At 36.1% G+C, this 19,421-nt stretch overlaps 1 protein-coding gene across 3 annotated transcripts in view; it reads left to right on the forward strand.

Annotated features, from left to right (window-relative positions):
* Positions 1-19,421, forward strand: part of ELOC (elongin C) — a 31,543-nt gene that overhangs the window by 1,384 nt on the left and 10,738 nt on the right. The window lies entirely within an intron of this gene.

Genomic DNA, 19,421 nt, shown 5'->3' on the forward strand with positions numbered 1-19,421 from the left:
ATTTAAGGGTGGAATATAAATAGGCAATAAGTATTCAGAGGAATTGTGGTCAGGGCTACTGACAGATGTTCCAAAATAGTCTCTAAATCTCTGGCAATAATGAAGCAGCCAGTGCCTAAACAATCAACTCTTCAATGTGTGAACCTGTTTCTGAATGTTATTTAACTTACGAAGTGTATTTCACAGTTGAAGGATTAAAAGGCATGAATGCCATTATTAGTAGGAGCTGAATATCCCCATTTTGAATACCCAAATGAGCTTGGAGCTTTGAAATATCCCCTTTTTGCGCACAGATGAAAATAGTGATCTTCACCTAAGCTTTTTGGGCACCATATTTGTAGTTTATTGTGTTGTAATCAGAGTTGATTCATGAGTACATAGATCATCATGCTTTTGTCATTAATCTGAATATTTTTCTTTTTTTAAACTGGTCTCTTTTCACTCTTGTTTTACTCTCTTCCATCCGTTTAGCATAACCTGGTTAAAAAAAATACTACACATTGCTTTGTGTGTGTGTGTGTGTGTGCGTGTGCGTGTGCGCGTGCGCGCTACCTAACCATTTCCAATGAAACAAAACTACTTAAAAAAAAAAGTAGAACTTGTAGTCAGGTTTGGGGATGGATAATTAGCACCAAGGTACAACAGCTGTTTTGTTCCTTGATCTTTTGAATGTTGTTTTAAGGTAACATTTTATCTATTGCTATGCCACTTGTGAATAATATGTGGCCTAAATTGATCTCTTTATCCATTTGTTTTAAGTATTTTATGCAGTATGCTCTGCTTAGAACACATACAGAATTGTTAAATTATGAAATGAATTAAGGATATTTGCTTTAAAAAATCCACTGTAAAAATGTATGTACTATTTTTTGGAAAGTTTTCCATTAGATACTATTTTAATAGTGTAGTACCAAAATTGAGAATTAAAGCAATTTGCAAGATGTTTCTTGACTGGAGGCCATGGGGAGGCAGAACCCAGACAAGTAGCCATTTGATAAAAAATGAATTCTCTGTGAAAGCACACAGCACTTAATCTTTTGTTTTTATGTCCTGCCTCCAGAAACCTAGTGTGGTTGAAATAGTACTGGATTTGTAGTAAGAGGAACCAACTTCCAAAATAAGCTCCTTTACTTAGTATTTGTGTAGTCTTGGGCCTCAGTTTCCATATTTCATAAATCAGGACAATGGACAAGTTGGCCTCTGAGGCCCTTTCCAGTAAGGGATAAAGAGTATCTAGTTTCAGATACTTCGTACACACACACACACACACACACACACACACACACACACACACACACACACACACGGGGGGGGGGGTATGGTGTAATGGATAGATAGTTGGCCTCCAAGCCAAGAAGATTCCTCACACATCTGACATACTGACTGTAGAACTCTAGGCCAATCACTTAACCTCTCGCTGTCCCAAGGCAACTGGGACTATAAATTTTAGAAAGATTGTTCTGTGCAGTGGTAGGAGTTTCTTCATCAGGGAGTTCCCTATGTGAATAAAATTGCAGGTCCAGATCTTATCCCTATCTTTAAAACTAACTTCACCGTTCATTTATGCCTTTATTTTTTTGAAATCTTGATGTTAACTCTTAGCTCTCTGGAATGCTAGTCCGTAATTTAAAAAAAAACTTGCTTTCATAATAAACTTTTTCCTTTCTCACTCCTCCCATTTTCTGACATTCCCTGGGACCCAGCTCCCTCATGATTATATTGCATTCCTGGCCACTCTCTTTGGTACTGGTTGTACTTTCGTTCATACCCCACACACATACCTCCCACACCCCTAGTAAAGATGAGAAAGTCAAAATACTCTTTGCTGTCCATTGCCACTCCAGACTCTCTCCACCATCATTACTTAACAGCCTCCTTCAAGATTCATGCTATTCTAATTTATCACCTGATCCAGAACCCTGTAGCCTTATCTGTCAACCCCTAAGGCATTCTCCTTCCCTCCTCAGTGAGGTAAGTGCTCATGTTCTCTTTCTACCCCAACTCTTGCCCTCACACTTATACAGGAGTTACATATTTATATTTCCTCAATTACCTTAACTTCCCAGTTCCCTAAGCTATTTAATTACCATGATCTACCCCTCCACTACACCTTATCTACACACAAAGATAGTTGTACCCTAGAATTTGCCATCATTCACAAGTGTTCTGCTTCTATGTTCATGAACTCAAAGATTCTTTTATCCTTTCATCTTTGCCTGTGCTTTCTATCCTCTAACCCTGTTCTTTGTTCTCATTGTGACAAGCTATTCCTCCACCCCTCACGTCTGCTGCAGGCTTGATTGTACTCTTCTTTTCCATGTCTTGGTGCTTTGGTGAATAGGTTCAACTCTGCCATCCTCTGCTTTCCTGATGTATTGGCTCTTTCCCTGCTACCTACAAACATGACCTTGTCTTCCTCATCATTTAAAAAAAACCCAGAAACTCCTTTGATCCAACCATCCCCACCAGCTACCATCTTTTCTTACCTTCTCCACTAATTGATTAAGAATTCAGTCAACAGTTATTGCCTTTTCATCTTATAGTCTTTCATAAACTCTCTAATGTGGCTTCTGACTTCATCATTCAATTGTAACTGCTCTTTCCAAAATTACTTCATACCAAATATAATGGACTTTTCTCAGTCTTCATCCTAAGTGAGTTCTCTTCACCTTTTGATACTGTTGTTCACCCTCATCTGGTTTTTATCTTCTCTCTAGATTTTTGGAACACTATTCTCTCCTATTTCTACTTCATCCTATTCTCCGGTCTGTCTGACCATTCCTTCTCAATCTCTTTTGCTATGTATTCATCTAGGTCATACCCACTATCTGTGGGCTTGACCATAAGGCTCTATACTGGGCACTCTTCTTTTCTGCTTCTATACTATCTTGCTTGGTGGTCTCATCCACTTCCCAAAATTATCATTCCTATGCATGTGATTTCCAGATTTCTACATCCACCTCGAGGCTCTTGTTACCAGCTGCTTTTTAGGCATTTCAAACTCATTGTGTCCAAAAAGATAATCCATCTTTCACCCCAAACTCTCCCTTCCCAGCTTTCCTACCATGTTTTGTCTTCATATCACCTATAATAAGAATCTGTTCATCCTGTCTCTCCTACTCTTAAAGCCATCCCATTTAATAAGAAAATGTCAGAGAAGCTGTTGAGCAAAGCTAACCAATATATCAACCAATCTTATACAATGTTTCATTGCCATAGTCTCCCAGCTCTGAAGAGAAGGAAGTGAGGGGCCTTTTTTTTTTCTGGTTTTTCTTTTTTGGTTTGTTTTTTAGGGCCAGTCTTGGTCATTGGTTTTTTTGTTGTTCTTTCCATATATGTTATTGTATTTAAGTGTATTATTTTTTCCTAATTATGATTACTTTGCTTCAGTTTGTAGAAGGTGCTTCTGAATTCTTCATACTCATCATTCTTTTATGGAGCATGAAGTTGTTATTGTGTGACTATGGCGCCTTCACAATTACCCTTATAAACTTTAGTTGCCTTTCTCTGTAAAAGTGGATTAATATTACTTCACAAGATAACTAAGAACAAATGAGGTGATGCTAGTATATTACTTTAGGTATATATACATGTTATTTTTGTGTAACTCACTTGTTATGCAACCACCTACCATATCCTATACCTCTCAAATCTATATTCTTTGCTCTTCTACTGCTGCTAGCTTAGTATAGGCACTCATTTGACCATTCCTGAAATATATAGTAAGTTTTTTTTCCTTTTTAAAAACTCAGAACTTAACAAAAAAAATCGGTATTTCCACATAAGTAGTCAAACAGGAAAAGAGGATCATACATGACCGTGGCTCTCTTTCTTGTACAGTTTGCTTTTCTTTTTAAGCATATAACTTCATCCTTTAGCTTTCAGAACTGTCCAGCTTTTGTTGCTTCTTTCTGGCCTGCCTTTTGCTCTCTGCATTCCCCCCCCACCCTCCCCCCCAGGATACAGAGGATGCTTTTGTTTTCTTTGTTTTTTAGCTACCTTATCCTTATGCCTTCTTGTTCCCCCACCACCACCACCATCCCCCACCAAAGAAAAACAAAGGCTTTGTAACAGATATACATAGTCAACTCCCACCTTGGCTATGACTGAAAATGTTTGTCTTCTGCATCAAGTCTGTCACTGCTATGTCACTAAGTTAGTATTTTTCTTCATTGTCAGCCCTGGATAAAATTATGTGATCATTTCATTCATTAAGCTTCTAATAGATCTTCCTTCCTCTGCTCTCTTCCTTGTTAGATCATCCTTCATAGGGTTGCAGGACACAGTCCATAGAAATAGATCTAGTCATTTTGTCCTTATTGGAAAAAGTACACTTGGAATCCTAGGACCTGATTTTTGGGTTGGGTTTTTTTTTCCATTCTGATTGTTAGTGGCTTCATTTGTAAAAATAAATGTAGTGATTCCTGCTCTGTCTAGCTCAAAGGATATTTAGAGCAGTTGAGCTATTTTGTGTGCTCTTATTTCTTGAATAACCTTGCATTATCTGAGTATATGTTGTATTTCCCCTCTACAATATAATCTCCTTAAGAGCAAAAATACTTGGGGACATATCTAGTCTAGCACCCAGTGCCTTGCTCATAAACACTTAATGTTTATTGAATTGAATCTCTTAAACATTGATCATGAATTTTGTATTATAGGTATGTGTTCATGTGCTGTACCCTCTTGGTAAGCTCTATGAGAGCAGGGACTAATCATACATGGAGGGTGGGGAGAAGGGATATACCCCACAATATACCTGACAAGTGATCAGTCAAGTCCAGGGCTGGGGAACTTGTGGCCCTCTAAGGCCTCAAGTGCAGCCCTTTGACTGAATCTAGACTTCACAGAACAAATCTCCTTAATAAAAGGACTTGTTCTGTAGAACTTGGACTCAGTCAGAAGGCACACATAGGACCTAAAAGGCCACTTGTTGTCTAGGAGCTGCAGGTACCCCACCCCCTGGCTAACCTTTCTTAAGAGGTCTCAAGTGAAGAGAAGTGCCTGAGGCAAGCCATTCTATTTTTAGATATTCTATTAAGAAATTAAGCAACTTTCACCTATGCCCCCAGGCTTTGCCCTCTATCTCTGCCCCCTGGAGTCTAGTAGAATAAGTCTAATCCCTCTTCCTGGAGATAGTTTTGTAGATACTTTCAAGCCGTCAATCAGGCAGGTCCACCTTTAGTTTTCTCTCATCCCAACTAAACATTCCCAGTTTCTTCATTTATAGGTTAAATTGAAGGCTCCTCGTTATACTTTTTTGCCATTCTACGTGTTCACTAGCTTATCAGTTTCTTTACTAAAATGCATCCTGAACTGAACATAATACTCCAGCTGTGGTCTGACCAAGTAGAGGATACAACAGGACTCTCATCTCCTTATTCTTGGGCAGTGCTTCTCAATGCAATTTAAGATTGAATTAGCTTTCTTGGCTGCTGTATCACATTATTGGCTCATAATGAGTTTACAATTCACAAAAATTGCTATATATTAGTGGAGAAGGTAAGAAAAGATGGTAGCTGGTGGGGATGGTTGGATCAAAGGAGTTTTTGGTTTTTGTTTTTTGTTTTGAAGGATGTCTTTTTTAAAAGACAAGGTCATGTTTGGAGGTAGCAGGGAAAGAACCAATACATAGGGAGGGCAGAGGGTGGTACAGAGTTGAACCGATTCACCAAAGCATCAAGACGTGGAAAAGAAGAGTACAATCAAGCCTGCAGAAGAAGTGAGGGGTGGAGGAATAGTTTGTCACAATGAGAACAAAGAACAGGGTCAGAGGTTTATCTTTTTATTTAAAATAAAATTTTACTGATACTTTTTTTCCCCAACACTTGTATTTCCCAGTGTATTCCTACTTCTTCCTCTTCCCTTGTATCAGAGAATAAAAAAGTGAGGGAAAAGCCAACCAGCATATCCCAAAAGTCTGACAATTAGCAGTGTTTCATACCCACTTTCCCTTACTTTTTCAAAGAAATGAAGGAAGGTGCTTTCTTATATTTTTCTTTAGGACCGGACTTGGCTTGTTATGATTTTGCAGAATTTTGGTTACATATCTTTCCACGTAATATTCTATCCCTCGTGTCTTTTTCAGATTAGTAATTGGCTAAACATGCCTCCCTATCTTGTACTTGTAGAATTGATTTTTTTAAACCCAGATTCAACTTAGTGTTTAGCTTGTTAAGACTTTTTTGAATCCTGACTCACCCACTATATTAGCTGTCCTTCCCAGTTTTGTGCTATCTGCAAATCTGATAGTGTCAAAGAAACTTTGTATTTTACGCCAGTGCTTGGTACATTGTGGACCTTAAATGTTTATTTTATTGGGAGATATCTTTATTTTTGCTTAGTGTTTCTATTTCTAGGACCTTATACAAAGTAGACAGTTAATAAATATGTGTTGAATTGTTTCATAGAGAGGAAAATTGTGAAGGGAGGATATTAATGGGAGGGGAGAAGTGATAAGCTTAGTTTGGTCATAGAATTTGGAGACTGTGTAACAGTGGGGGGGAAAGCATTGAGTGCTAGAATTGGGGGACGTGGCCAGGAAGACTTGAGTTCAAATCAAGATTCAGACATCTACTAGCTGTATGACCCTGGACAAGGCACTTAACTTCTGTTTGCTTCAGTTTCCTCATCTATAAAATGGGAATAATAATGGCATCAACCTACCAAAGTTATGAGAATCAGATGAGATATTTGTGAAGTGGTTAGCACATAATAAGTACTATGTAAGTATTAGCTGTTATTATTAAAGCCCATTGCAGTCGTTTATAAACTGTGTGACCTTAGGCAAGACACTTAGCCTTCCTCAGCCCTGTCTCCTTTTAGAAAAGGAAGAAATTGAACTAGATGGCCTGTGCAGTCTCCACATCTATGAACCTGTAAAGTTGTTGAAATCTTATATAAACTCTCGTTGTTTAGATTAAGAAACTAAGGCCCAAAGAAGTTAAGTGATAATGAAGTATCCAAATTGTCCTGCACTTGGGGAAATGCTGAACTGGAGGAACTCAAGAGAAAAGTTAAGATCAGAGATATAAATTTGGAAGTTAACATAAAATGTAGTAGCAGATGAGTTTGTCTGAAATCTGTAAGCGAGAAGACACATGGACCTATGACTGGTGTTGTAGAATGATCGAATTTCTGGGATGAGAGGAAGGAGGAAGACAGACTAAAGAGGTAAAAGAGAGAACTAGAGTAATATAGCGTAAGTTCCAATTTCAAGGGGGAAACCACAATTTTAATGAGACTTTGCAAAAGCAATATATTTTGTGAACTTATATCAAATTTTTTGGTTTAGCAAATAATGTTACCCTAACTATACTTAATCGGACATTGATGGCCTTCCTGCCTTTCCATGCTTCTCTTTCCTTTCTTGTTTTGCCCACAGTGTACCCTAGACCTGAAATTCCTTTCCTATCTACTCTCTAAGCATCCTTCAAGGCCCAACTCCAGACACTTTGATGAAAGCCATCCCTAGTGTTTTCTAGCTTGTATGATAATTATGCTTTAGTCTTGCTCTCCTTACTATAAGCTCCTTACAGTTATGGATTGTGCCCTATATATCACTCATAGCACCTAACTTAAGTGCCTTGCCATCACTGTTGTTTGATAATTATTAAATTAATAGATAAATGAATTTGTTTATCCTTCATTCGAGTCTTAGCATATTAACCAGTATTTAAAACTTCTTTGTATTTAGGAGACAATTAGAAATCTACATGATAGATGGCTTTGACATGTTGATCAGGAATTATAGGATACCTAGGATACCTTAGTTTTCGGAATTCCCTGATATTGTGTAGTTTTTATCACTATGGACTGTTAACATGTTACACTAAAGATTTCCAAGAAAAGTTGCAAATAATGGGAAGAGGAGCATTCTAGTTAGTTGAAGGTATATGTATTAACAGAGAACCTCTTTATCATTGGCATCTTTTATACATCTCTACCAATTAAAATAGTCACTGTATGACCAGTGCTTTGAGAACTCTGTCATCAGTAACCTCAGTCTAGTGGGCTCCTGAATACCATCAGTAACAGGTAGGTGTGCCATAGAGTTTGACTTCCTCTGAAGTATTTTATAGGTGATGATGGAGGGGGGAGGTTGTGTTATGATGTGCTGAGCTGTAGTTTTCTCACTGAAGGTTTAATAAGAGCAGTCAGCAGATCTGTGAATGGTGGATAATTTCAAAATTACATTTTAGTTCAATCATAGTGATCAGCTAGGTACTCTAATGATAACTTGCAATTATTTCAGACTGTCCTGCTGTAGCAGTCCTGCAACACGATAGATTCTGAAGGACCCTGAGACAGTGGAGAGTTGCAAATAGGCTAAAGTATGTTATCTCTGTAGTGTAAGATTATCATCCAGGAACCGATTGGAAAAATATGTAGTCTGGTCATATAATAAGAGCAAGGGGTTACATGGACAGTGTGAGTACTGCAGTTTTATTCAAGAAATATTGAAAGCTGTCAGATTCTATATGGGGAACTCAGTGGAGCTCAATAATAACTGATATTGATAAATTCTTCAGATTCAGGTCTTTATATTTGCTCATTTGAGCTTCCCAACAACATGGTATGATATATAATACAGAATTAATTCCCATTTTACAGATAAGGAAAGCACAGAGAGTCTTGCCCATGGTCACTCAGCTTGTAAATGCTGGGGAAAGGCATTTGTCAGGAATGAAAAATGGTACCTCCTCCTCCATCAAAGATCCATTGAAATGTATAAGTAACTCAGAAAGTTGAGTAAGCTTATTTCTACCTTCCCTTCCTCCTTAATGTCTCTTTTTCACCTCTTGTGCTTTCCTCTTTACTTTCCTGCTTATTCCTCTCTATGTAACTAGCCGTACAATGGAAAGGAATCTGTATTTTTGAAAATTAGTCATATCTACTGCATGAAGGTCATGCAGGTGAATTAAATGTAATATTTACAGTCGGAGACTGGTTTCCATTGGTGAATGGCACTCTTACCCACAGGCACTCTTAGTTATTATATGCTGAAGAAAAGTAAAATATTAACCTAGTCAGAGCATCATTTGGAAGGTAAATGTGGCCTACAAATTTATAGCTAGTATATTTTGGATGCAAATACAAACAGTTTTAAAATTGCTTTATTCACAGCTCATTTGCGCAAAATAGACTGTTGAAAGCAGATGAATTGATATTTTAAGAGTTATAAAGATATAAGTAGTACTTATTTGTGTGTGATGAAATTAAAAGGCATTGATGGTCACTAGTAAGTGATTTTTTTCAAATCCTAAAGTCTAAGTGAATAGGAAAAAATTGAAATTTTTTTTCTGCTCACCCTAGAGAAGGCTACAATTAAACATGAATATATATACATACATTTATACCTGCATACATTCATATACACACATACATATATGTAAAACCATACTGTACATCTAATTAGGAATGCTTTTTCTAGAAGTGGATAGCATCTTCCTTCACAAGTCCAAGTCTTTCCATGTTTTTCTGAAATTAACAGACTCATCATTTCTTATAGTATGGTGGTATTCTATTACAATCATATGCCACAACTTGTTTAGCCGTTCCCCAGTTAAAGGAAATCGATCATTTTAACCAATCTGATAGGTATGTGATGATATTTCAAAGTTGCGTTAATTTGCATTTCTCTCATCAGTAATGGTTTAGAGCATTTTTTCATGACACTCACTCTCTCTCTCTCTCTCTCTCTCTCTCACACTCACTCTGTGTGTGTGTGTGTGTGTGTGTGTGTGCGTGTGTGTGTGTAGTTTTGACTTCGTTGAGAAAATTACCTATTCATATCCTTTGACCATTTATCAGTTGGAGAATGACTCAATACATACATATATACGTATATCCACATTTCATATGTACAAACACATATAAATAAATAGAATTATTTAAATCAGAAGTGTTTTTTCATCTTGATTACCTGATAGATGTAGGGTTTATTTCTAGCAGATTTATAAATACCTAGAAGAGGATTCATAAGAGACTAGCCCAGCAAACAATGTGTGTACTACATTGAATTACATGCAGTTCAATTACATTTATTATTTTGGTGAAACTGGATTGTTGCAGAAAAAAGTTGGAATAATACCCCAATTTTGACATTGGAAACAAAATAACAACTTGCTATGTATTTGCCTTTTCTTTATCACTTAATAAATGACTTTTTTCCCTCTGCATTCAGCCTGTGTGCTGAAGTCAAAATAGTTCCAATCTTCATTTTTTAAAAATTTTATTTTTTTCCCTAGCATGCTTTTTTTCACTGCAGAAACATTTACTTTAATTCAGATTTTACAGAATCAATTGGAAATAACAAATAACATTATCATGTTCAAAATCAAAGGTGTTGTATATTCATGACAGAATTGTATAAGTTTTGTTATTTATTACACATAAGTGGTGCAAATTTAGGTACTTCAGCTATGAGGTTTATTGTGAATCTCTTAAATTTTCACATAGATGGGGGCAGCTAGGTGGTGCAGTGGATAGAACACAGGCCCTGGAGTCAGGTGGACCTGAGTTCAAATCCGACCTCAGATGCTTGACACTTACTAGCTGTGTGACCCTGGGAAAGTCACTTAACCCCATTTTCTAGGCCCCCTCCCCCAAAAAAATTCACAGACTGCAGTTTTGCTGATGAAATTTAATAAAGAATTTTTCATACTCAAAATTGTATCAAAAAATATAGCACAGTATTTCATATATGCCCAGCAATCTTACATAACTGTTAGATAAATCACATTACTAAATGCCAAAATAAAATGTTTTGATTTATCAAGTTTCTAAACTGTGAACGCCTATTACTATTCTATTTAATTCACCTCAAAAAATGGAGGATCCCCAAATCTAAATTTTATAGTAGTGCTGACATAGATGCCACTCAGAAAAGTAACACTCAAGTCAAGTGAAGCGGCATATTTTCCCTCCCTTTCACATTTTTATTACTTTATCAACTGGTACAATCATTCCTGTCAGTTATGCCATTGGGGCAGTATTTTTTATTAAGTTATGAAATAAAATAAAAGGCTGAACCTAGGCAAGCATATGCCTTTGAAAATGGTTTAGAATGTAATCAACAATGCTGTCAATTCATTGTAGATTTAAGCAACAAAAGGCATTAGACAATCGCCTGACTGAGAGTTGAAAAAAACTATGCCATTAAATTCATGGAAGAAAGATTCTTACAGGTAGCATTTACCAGTAATATAGTCTCCTAAAAAGAAACATGGCAATGACAAACTACTATGTTTCATGTATTCTTCTGCTAATAAGTAACAGTTAAAATTTAAAAATAACTTTTCTACAACTAGAAAGGTATAAACCCTTTCATTTCTCTCTAACATATATACCTGTGCCTTTTTGAAAGATTGAAACAAACCACAGGAATTAAGAAGGGCAATTGCCTGTAATAAGCAAGAATTCACTCCCAAGTAGATTAAAGTTTTTGTCTGTAGTTAAGAGATTGTGAAGTAACATTCCCAAAAAGAAACTGATCTTAGAGATTACTGTGCTAAGACAATAAAAATGTGGTATTATTTTCAGGTTATATTGGGCTTTTGAACAGTAGCTTACAGAGAACTAATTAATTATCTGGCTTACTTAAACCAAAATTATTAATGTATTCAGTTTTCAACAAAGTTTGCCTTGTTTCCTTTCCATACGCAATACTTTCAGTGCTAAAAGAAATGGCTGCAATCAAATCCACCCACTTATAATAAAATTAAATACTACTGTGTTGTCAGGTGATTCTATAAAAATTAGATATTAAATTTGGAAAAGAAACAAGTCTAGTTCATTTTCACCCTTCATTTATAAGGGTCCAATGGTGGAGCAAAATTTAATTTTAAACAATTGTTTCCAGTATCATTATTAAACATATTTCAGGGTAAGGTGTGGGCTTAAGGGCACTTTTTATTCACTTGGTAAAAAAATTGAAGGTCTAATCCACAAAAACTTTAGGACTTTTACCTGCATTTCTACCACACATACATACAGACTTCCACATTGAACACTAACATTACAACTATCACCGCTTTTAAAATTATCAAATAACTAATCCTGGCCAAGGGTACTTTAATTCTGGATTTAAAAAAAGTTCATTACTTCTTAGTGGTGTGGTGGCATAATGTTCAAGTTGACCACACAAAGTATCACATATGTACGGTGAATTTATATATTGTTATTATCATGCTTAAATAATTTACCTAAGAAAGTTATGCTGGGAATAGTTAGGGAATTGCATAGATAATTTTGAAAAAAATAAATTTCTTTAAAATGTTTTTTCTTTTTCTATTTAAAACAAAATTTTGGCCTGTAACATTTGAAAACAGTGTCTTAGATCTATATAATCCCATCAGAATCTGCTTCAAGAAGTTACCTGATAGGTGCATATTTAGTATTCTAATGGAGCATAATATACTATTTTTTTTTTAAGGAAACGGAAATGTATACATCTGTGTCTTGGTCACAAGTTGGGCAAATTTTTTTTTTTAAGATAATGTTTAGGTTCTAAAAATAAGAAAACTCTTGGGCTAACTAAACAGTCATAGAGATGGTTAGGAATCAGAGAAAGCATCTGTCCGACTACCAGAGGAAGTTCCCTTATATCAACAGCATGCTACTTTACAACATGTTTTGTTTTGAAGATAGATTTACCAAAAGAAATTAAGGATGGTTCTTGTAAGTCTTTTTTCTTTTCTTTTTCCATAAGTCTTTTTTAAAAGAGTAATTTAACTGCAAGCTTCCACTAACCTAGGTACCATCTACTTAGTAAAATAATTTCCAGGTCATTGAAATGGAAAATTCTAATCTACACAGAAAAATTCCAAAAATATTAGAGGAATATTATCCTTATGTAAGTTTTCCATTGATTCCTTTAATGGGTACCAAATTGTAAGATTGAAAAGTATTGCCAGTTTGACTCCAGTGCTACTTATCTTAATTAACAAAAAAGTGGTTACTTTTAGAAATCTCCAAAAAAACATTCCTCAGACTTCTTTTAAGCACTTAAGGCACTAAGCTAGGAATTCAAAAGATAGGAAAATATTCTCTGAAGAGACTTATTTATAATGATGGGGGGGGGGAGTTAAAATTTGAATCGTAGGCTTAGCCTTTCAAGGGACTTGAATGGTCATTTAGTCCAGTGTCCTCATTTTATAGATGAGAACTGAAGCCCAAGTTAAGTGGCTTCCCCAGAATCACACAGATTCTAGGCAGAACCAAGATTCTAATCAAAGTGGAATGTGCTTCTCATTGGATGGCCATTTGTCAGGTATGTTGTAGAAGGAATTCTTTTGGAGGCATAGATTAGACCAAATAAGGTTCTTAACCTTTTTTGTGTCATGTACCCCTTTGCCAATCTGGCAAAGCCTATTTTTAGAATAATCTACTTAAGTGCATAAAATAAAATACATAGGATTACAGTGGAAACCAATTATATTAAAATAGTTATCAAAATATTATTAAACAAGTTTGCATACCCCAGTTTAAAAGCAACTGAATTAAGTGGTTGATGAAAAGGACCATTTTGATTCTATGAATTTAGGTTCTTCAAATCAGAATTGGCTTAAGGCAAAAGAGGATTCTTACTTCAGTCTTCCTCAGCTCTTCTCTCCCTTACCTACCATATCGAGAAGAGGTTGCTAGGTCTTGTTAATTCTTCCTCTCCACTTCCTTCCCATACAAAGTCCGTCTCTACTAACACTATGCACCATCCCTGGTTCAAGGCATTATATCACATTGCACTTGAACTATTTCAGTAGCTTAATGCCTCAGATCTCTCCCTTTGTCTAATCCACCCTCCACTCACCTGCCAAAATAATATTCCCATAGCATAGTGCTGGCTGTGGAACTCTCCTACTCAGGAGACTTCAGTGGCTTCCTTTTGCCTGTAGAGTAGTCTAAAACCTCTTCTTTTTAACATTTAAAGCCCTTCACAACCTGATTCCCAATTTTTCTATGTTGATTTCACATTATTCCCCTGTTGTGCCTGCCTCCTAACCACACTAGCCTCCTTGGTCTCTGGAACTTATTGCACAAAGTATTTCCCATGTCTAGAATGCATTCACTCTTCATTCATACCTTTTAACATTTCAAGCTCTGTTCAAAGCTCGACTATAAAGTCTCATTTCTTCCTAATTTTCCATTCTCTCAGTTTCTCCCCCCTTCCCTTCTGACATTACTCTATATTTACCTTGTAAAGCATATACTTTGCATTTGTTTATGTGTGTGTATGTTCTCTCAAAGATGCTTGGGAAAGGTAAAATTTCTTTTTGTCTTTGTATCCCTAGCATCTAGCATACATAGAGTGTGGCACATAGTAGGTGCTTACTAAATATTTGTTTGAAAGTGCTATGAAAAGAGAGCTGTCTTTCCACATATATGTAGATGTGTGTGTGTGTGTGTGTATACACACATATATTTATATCTTAGGGTATGGAGCTTGGAAAATGGCTTTCAGCCTGGCTCAAATTTTGTGTGTGTGTGTGTGTGAGAGGGGTGGGAGAGGAGTAGTGGTAATTAAATACTTAATCTAGTGAAGACAGTGTACCAAAAGAAAAAAGCCACAAAGATATCTCCATGCTCTGGACGCTCTAAAGTTTGTATATCTACATTTCAATGTGAGAGAGGTTGGAAAGTATCTTGGTATGTCCTCCATTTTGTCATTAGGTGGCTATCAAGTTTAGAATAACATTCTAGAAGTTGGGAACTTTGCTTGAAGCTCATCAGTGACTATTGGACTCTGCCTTAGGCCATGGGGGGATACAAAAATGTTTTTGCCTGCTGGAGACTGGAAATATGGTTGGGGAGATTGGAATTCCATAGTTAACTTCTTTTAAAAATGTAAATGAGGGTGTGGTAATTCAAGTTTTTGACAATCAACAAGTATGAGCACAGAAGAGGAAAAAAAATTATACATGAAACCATGATTTCAGTAGTGCATTTTAGATTTTTTTAAAGAAGAGAATAAATTTGACATGTTAGTTTCAAAGCTTTCCTGAATCTCTTACTTAGCTTCCTTTCTGTTATAACACTTCTTTGCTGTCTTTTTAAATGCTACAATGACTTTTTTCTTTTTGCATCACTGTCACTATATCTCATATACACACATTTGAAAAACAAAACCTTCCATGTAACATAAGCATAGTAAAGCAAAACAAGTCCGTATGTTGGTCATGATTAAAAAAAAAAGTACATTTCACTGTGCCCCTTTAGTCTGTACTTCTGTCAGGTACTTTCCCTTGGGAACTAAACCTAGGAAATGGCAACACATATAGTGAACTCAACTATAACACCAAGGACATTCAAAGGAATGATATTTACCAGAGTACTTCAAAGAATGATTTTGATATCTTTATCTAAAATTAGTAATATCAGGAAACTCAAGAAATTTCTAGGTATGAATCTAATGAGAAAGAAACTCTACTTGTGAGTTCCTAAGTAAAGAGAGCTATTAATTTGAGAAATATGTTAAAATTTAGGTTGTTTATTCCTTTTATTTTTTTTTAAATGGTGAGGCAATTGGGATTAAGTGACTTGCCCAGAGCACACAGCTAGTGAGTGTTGTATCTCAGGTCGAATTTGAACTGAGGTCCTCCTGACTCCAGGGCCGGTGCTCAATCCACTACACCACCTAGCTGCTCCCCTAAGTTATTTATTCCTTCAAGGTTCAGTAGAGTTATAACACTTCTTTTTAGGAGCTGGATTGAGTAAAATACAAAATTCTTCTCTTCCCCTTCAAATAGATTCTGACCTTCCTTATCCTTTGTAATATTAAAGGCGTTGCAATCTATAATGCTTCTTTTGATGTCTTTTTAAAAAAAAATCTGTGTACCTTAAATGCTGTTTATATTATTTTGCTGAAGGTTTTGTTATTTTTTTTTAATTTTTAAATGATCTTAAATTGTTCATGTTCTTAGTCATGTAGAAAACCCAGTTATTTAGTGATGGAATCTACTTTTTTACTCTAAATTACTTACATTGTTAAGCACAGGGAGGAAGGGTAGAAGGATAGCCATCTATTTTTTATTTTTATAGCCATGTTCTAGATATTCTTCTAGATATTCCAGGGAATAAGCAGGTAGGTGGTGCAGTAGATAGAGCACCGGCCCTAGAGTCAGGAGGACCTGAGTTCAAATCTGGCCTCAGACACAATACTTCACACTTACTAGCTGTGTGACCCTGGGCAAGTAACTTAACCCCATTGCCTAGCCACAAACAAACAGATATTCCTGGGCAATGGAGATCAGGCCCTCTGGACCCCATTCAAAACTGACAGCCTTATATTAGCATGTGTAACTTTTATACATACATACATATATACAATAGCAGTCATGAAGTGTTTTTGTACGTATGGGTGTGCTTGCGTGTGTAAGCACTTTGTTTCTCCTTTGCTCTTTTTTTTTTTAATCTCCTTTGCTCTTATCAGACTCTACCTGGTAGGATATTTACTTGTATATGTGTATCTCCCCTTCATAGATTATAAGTGCCTCAAGACTCCAGTCCACATACTTTTATTTTTACTCAAAGCTAACACTGTTCTTAATGTATAGGAAGTACAAATAATGTTTTATTTATTAAAGATAGTTCTTACAATACACTTTTTGTATTTTCTCGCTTGATCCTTACTAACAACTTTTGAAGTAGGTCATACACATAGCCTGGTTTTCAGATAAAGAAATTAAAGCTTAGGTTAAATTCGTAAATGGCAGAATAGACTCTTGTACACTTGTATTTTATCCTTTTTATACAAGGGGGAAAGAACTTGAATTTGAACTTAAACATTTTTCAGATATTCTAATTTTAACTACTTCCTGGGCTACTGGAATTTGTAATTATTCAAACTTTTGTTTGTAACTATTCAAATTTTACTTTAGTTCTATTCTCTCAATTAAAATACATCAAACAGATATTGTTATTAAGTGCGAAGAAACGACAGCTGTCATAAGGTGTTTGCAAGATGTGATTTGGATAGTTGTTTGGTTACCATCTAAGTTAAGTATAACTTAATTTTTTTTCCTAAGTAATTATTCCAGATAACATCATAGATCAAGGGAAAGAGAGGACCTTAGCAGTCATTTAGTATAGCTCTTTCATTTTACCAGTTGTGGGAGATGATGCTTAGAGAGGTCAAGTAATAAGTGACAGAGCTAGGATTTTAATGTAGGATTTCTGCTCAGAATTCAGCATTTTTTGCATTCTACCTTATTTATTCTTAGAGAAGTACCCATTTGAAACTTCTAAAATTCTTATTGATATTTGTTATTTTTATATATATATTTTTTGTTTTTACATTATCTTTGTATTCCTCCCCTTACTCCACTTGGAGTAATCTCTTATAAAAAATAAATAAGAGGGGGTGGGGAATAATTTAAATCTTGACTTGACCACTTGATACCTGTGTGTCCTTGGACAAGTCACTTAACTACTCTGAGCCTCAGCTTCCCCATCAGTAGTATGAGGGGGTCAGACTTGATACCTGAAATCACTTCCAATTCTAAATTAATCCCATGGACAGTACATATGGTGTTCTACATACATAGATATTCCCCACTACAAAGAAGGGAGGTGAATTTTCTTATTTCTTCTTTGGGGCCAAGCTTGCTAACTATAATTACAGTGTTTAGTTTTAATTCTTGTTCTTTCTTTTCCATCAGTGCATATAAGACTCACCATCCTCACTATGTGACGCACCTACATTGTTTTCTATGTTCTCTTAATGTTTTTTATGCTACTTTCACATAAGTAATTGTTAATGTGATGCAGCCCAATATGAAAATACTGACTCTGTCTTTCCATTGCCCTTTGGGTTATCAGTGATTTTGAGTCTTCTGAGAGCATGATACTCTGATTTCCAGCTATGTAACATCACTGGGAAAATAGGTTTTTGCATCAGGAGGTAGCTTTGGAATATTGAAAAAAGCCATACAGTTCACCAAATGCAGTAAATTCTTTTTTCTTCTTCCTGTTCAGTAACAGATTCTCATTTATTGTCCACCTATAGTACATGATCAAAATTTGTACTGATTCCCATTTAACTTCCTATCGTGGGATCAGTATGCATTCTTCATTCACTTAGTAGATGAAATATCATTTGACTATGAATCTTAAGAAGTTCCTGTAGGGATATCAAGGAATTGATGCTATCTACAAACAGTATACTTGCACCCTCACCAAGTTAAATTCTTCCCCATCCTTTAAAGCCTTATGTAGATTTTTTTCTTCTATAAGACTCTTCCTGATCCTTTCCCTTCCCCCCCCCCAAAAAAAGCTCACCATTGTAGTTATTGTGTGATGCCTGTTTTCCTGTAGTTCAGGAGTGGGGAACCTGCAGCCTCCACGAAACTACATGTGGTCTTCTAGGTCCTTGGGTATGGTCTTTTGACCAAGTCCAAGTTTTACAGAATAAATCCTTTTATTAAAGGGATTTGTTCTGTGAAGTTTGGATTCAATGAAGTAGCCACACTTAAGGACCTAGAGGGCCACATGGGACCTGGCAGTAGGTTCCCCTGCTCTAGGGGATGAACTCCTTGAAATTAGGGACTTCCCCTTTACCTAACTTTGTTTTCTGTTTCCCAATGATTTGCACAGTCACTTGTTGACTTGAGCAATAAATCTGAACATTTTGGAACATGTTGAGATTTAATCTATTAGTAATAAAGCTTTTCTAAAAAATATTCTGATAAACTTTGTTGCTTATTCAGATAGGGATTCTAGTTTCATTTTCTCCGCTTGCTGTGTGACTTTGAAGTTAGTTAAATCAAGAATGAAATTGAACTCTTCATTCCCTGGCTACCATTTTCTTGTGTGTGTTGTCTCCCCCTACTGGAATATAAGCTCAGAGACAATCTTGCATTAATGCTTTTCCTTTCTTTTCACAGTCCTTTCCAACTTAACATTCTCTTCTTCAGTGGTTTATTTACACTTCACTCTTAAAGCATAGAACTGAAGTCTTCCTGCTTCCTTTGCGGTCAAAGGAAAGCCTTTGAGAACTGTATTGCATGAGTTGTCTTGCTGAGAGTGCCGTAGGACATTTTTAGACGTTAATTGTGCTTTCATGCTTTCTTCAGCAATTGTCAGACATTTATACGTGCAGATTGTTGTCTCCCCAATTGAAGGTAAGCTCCTTGAGGGGCAAGTACTGTTTCACTTTTGTCTTTGTATCTCCAACACCTGTTACCTGACATGTAATAAGCTGTTCATCAAGGATTAAGATGGCATAGTGGATAGAGGGTCCATTTGTCCTCAAAGCCCGGAAGACCTGGCTTCAAATCTTGCCTCTGACACATACCGTAACCCTAGGCAAGTCGCTTAAGTTCTCAATATACTAGCCAAGTTTACGACTGTAAGTTGCAAGGAGGAGTTTCCCTTTCTGGGAGTTCCTATATCAGTGAAATCACAATCTTTATCCCTCTGAAACA

This window comes from Phascolarctos cinereus, unplaced genomic scaffold (genome assembly GCF_003287225.1).
Source record: "Phascolarctos cinereus isolate Bilbo 61053 unplaced genomic scaffold, phaCin_HiC Scaffold_4;HRSCAF=312, whole genome shotgun sequence".
In the NCBI taxonomy this organism is placed as follows: Eukaryota; Metazoa; Chordata; class Mammalia; order Diprotodontia; family Phascolarctidae; genus Phascolarctos; species Phascolarctos cinereus.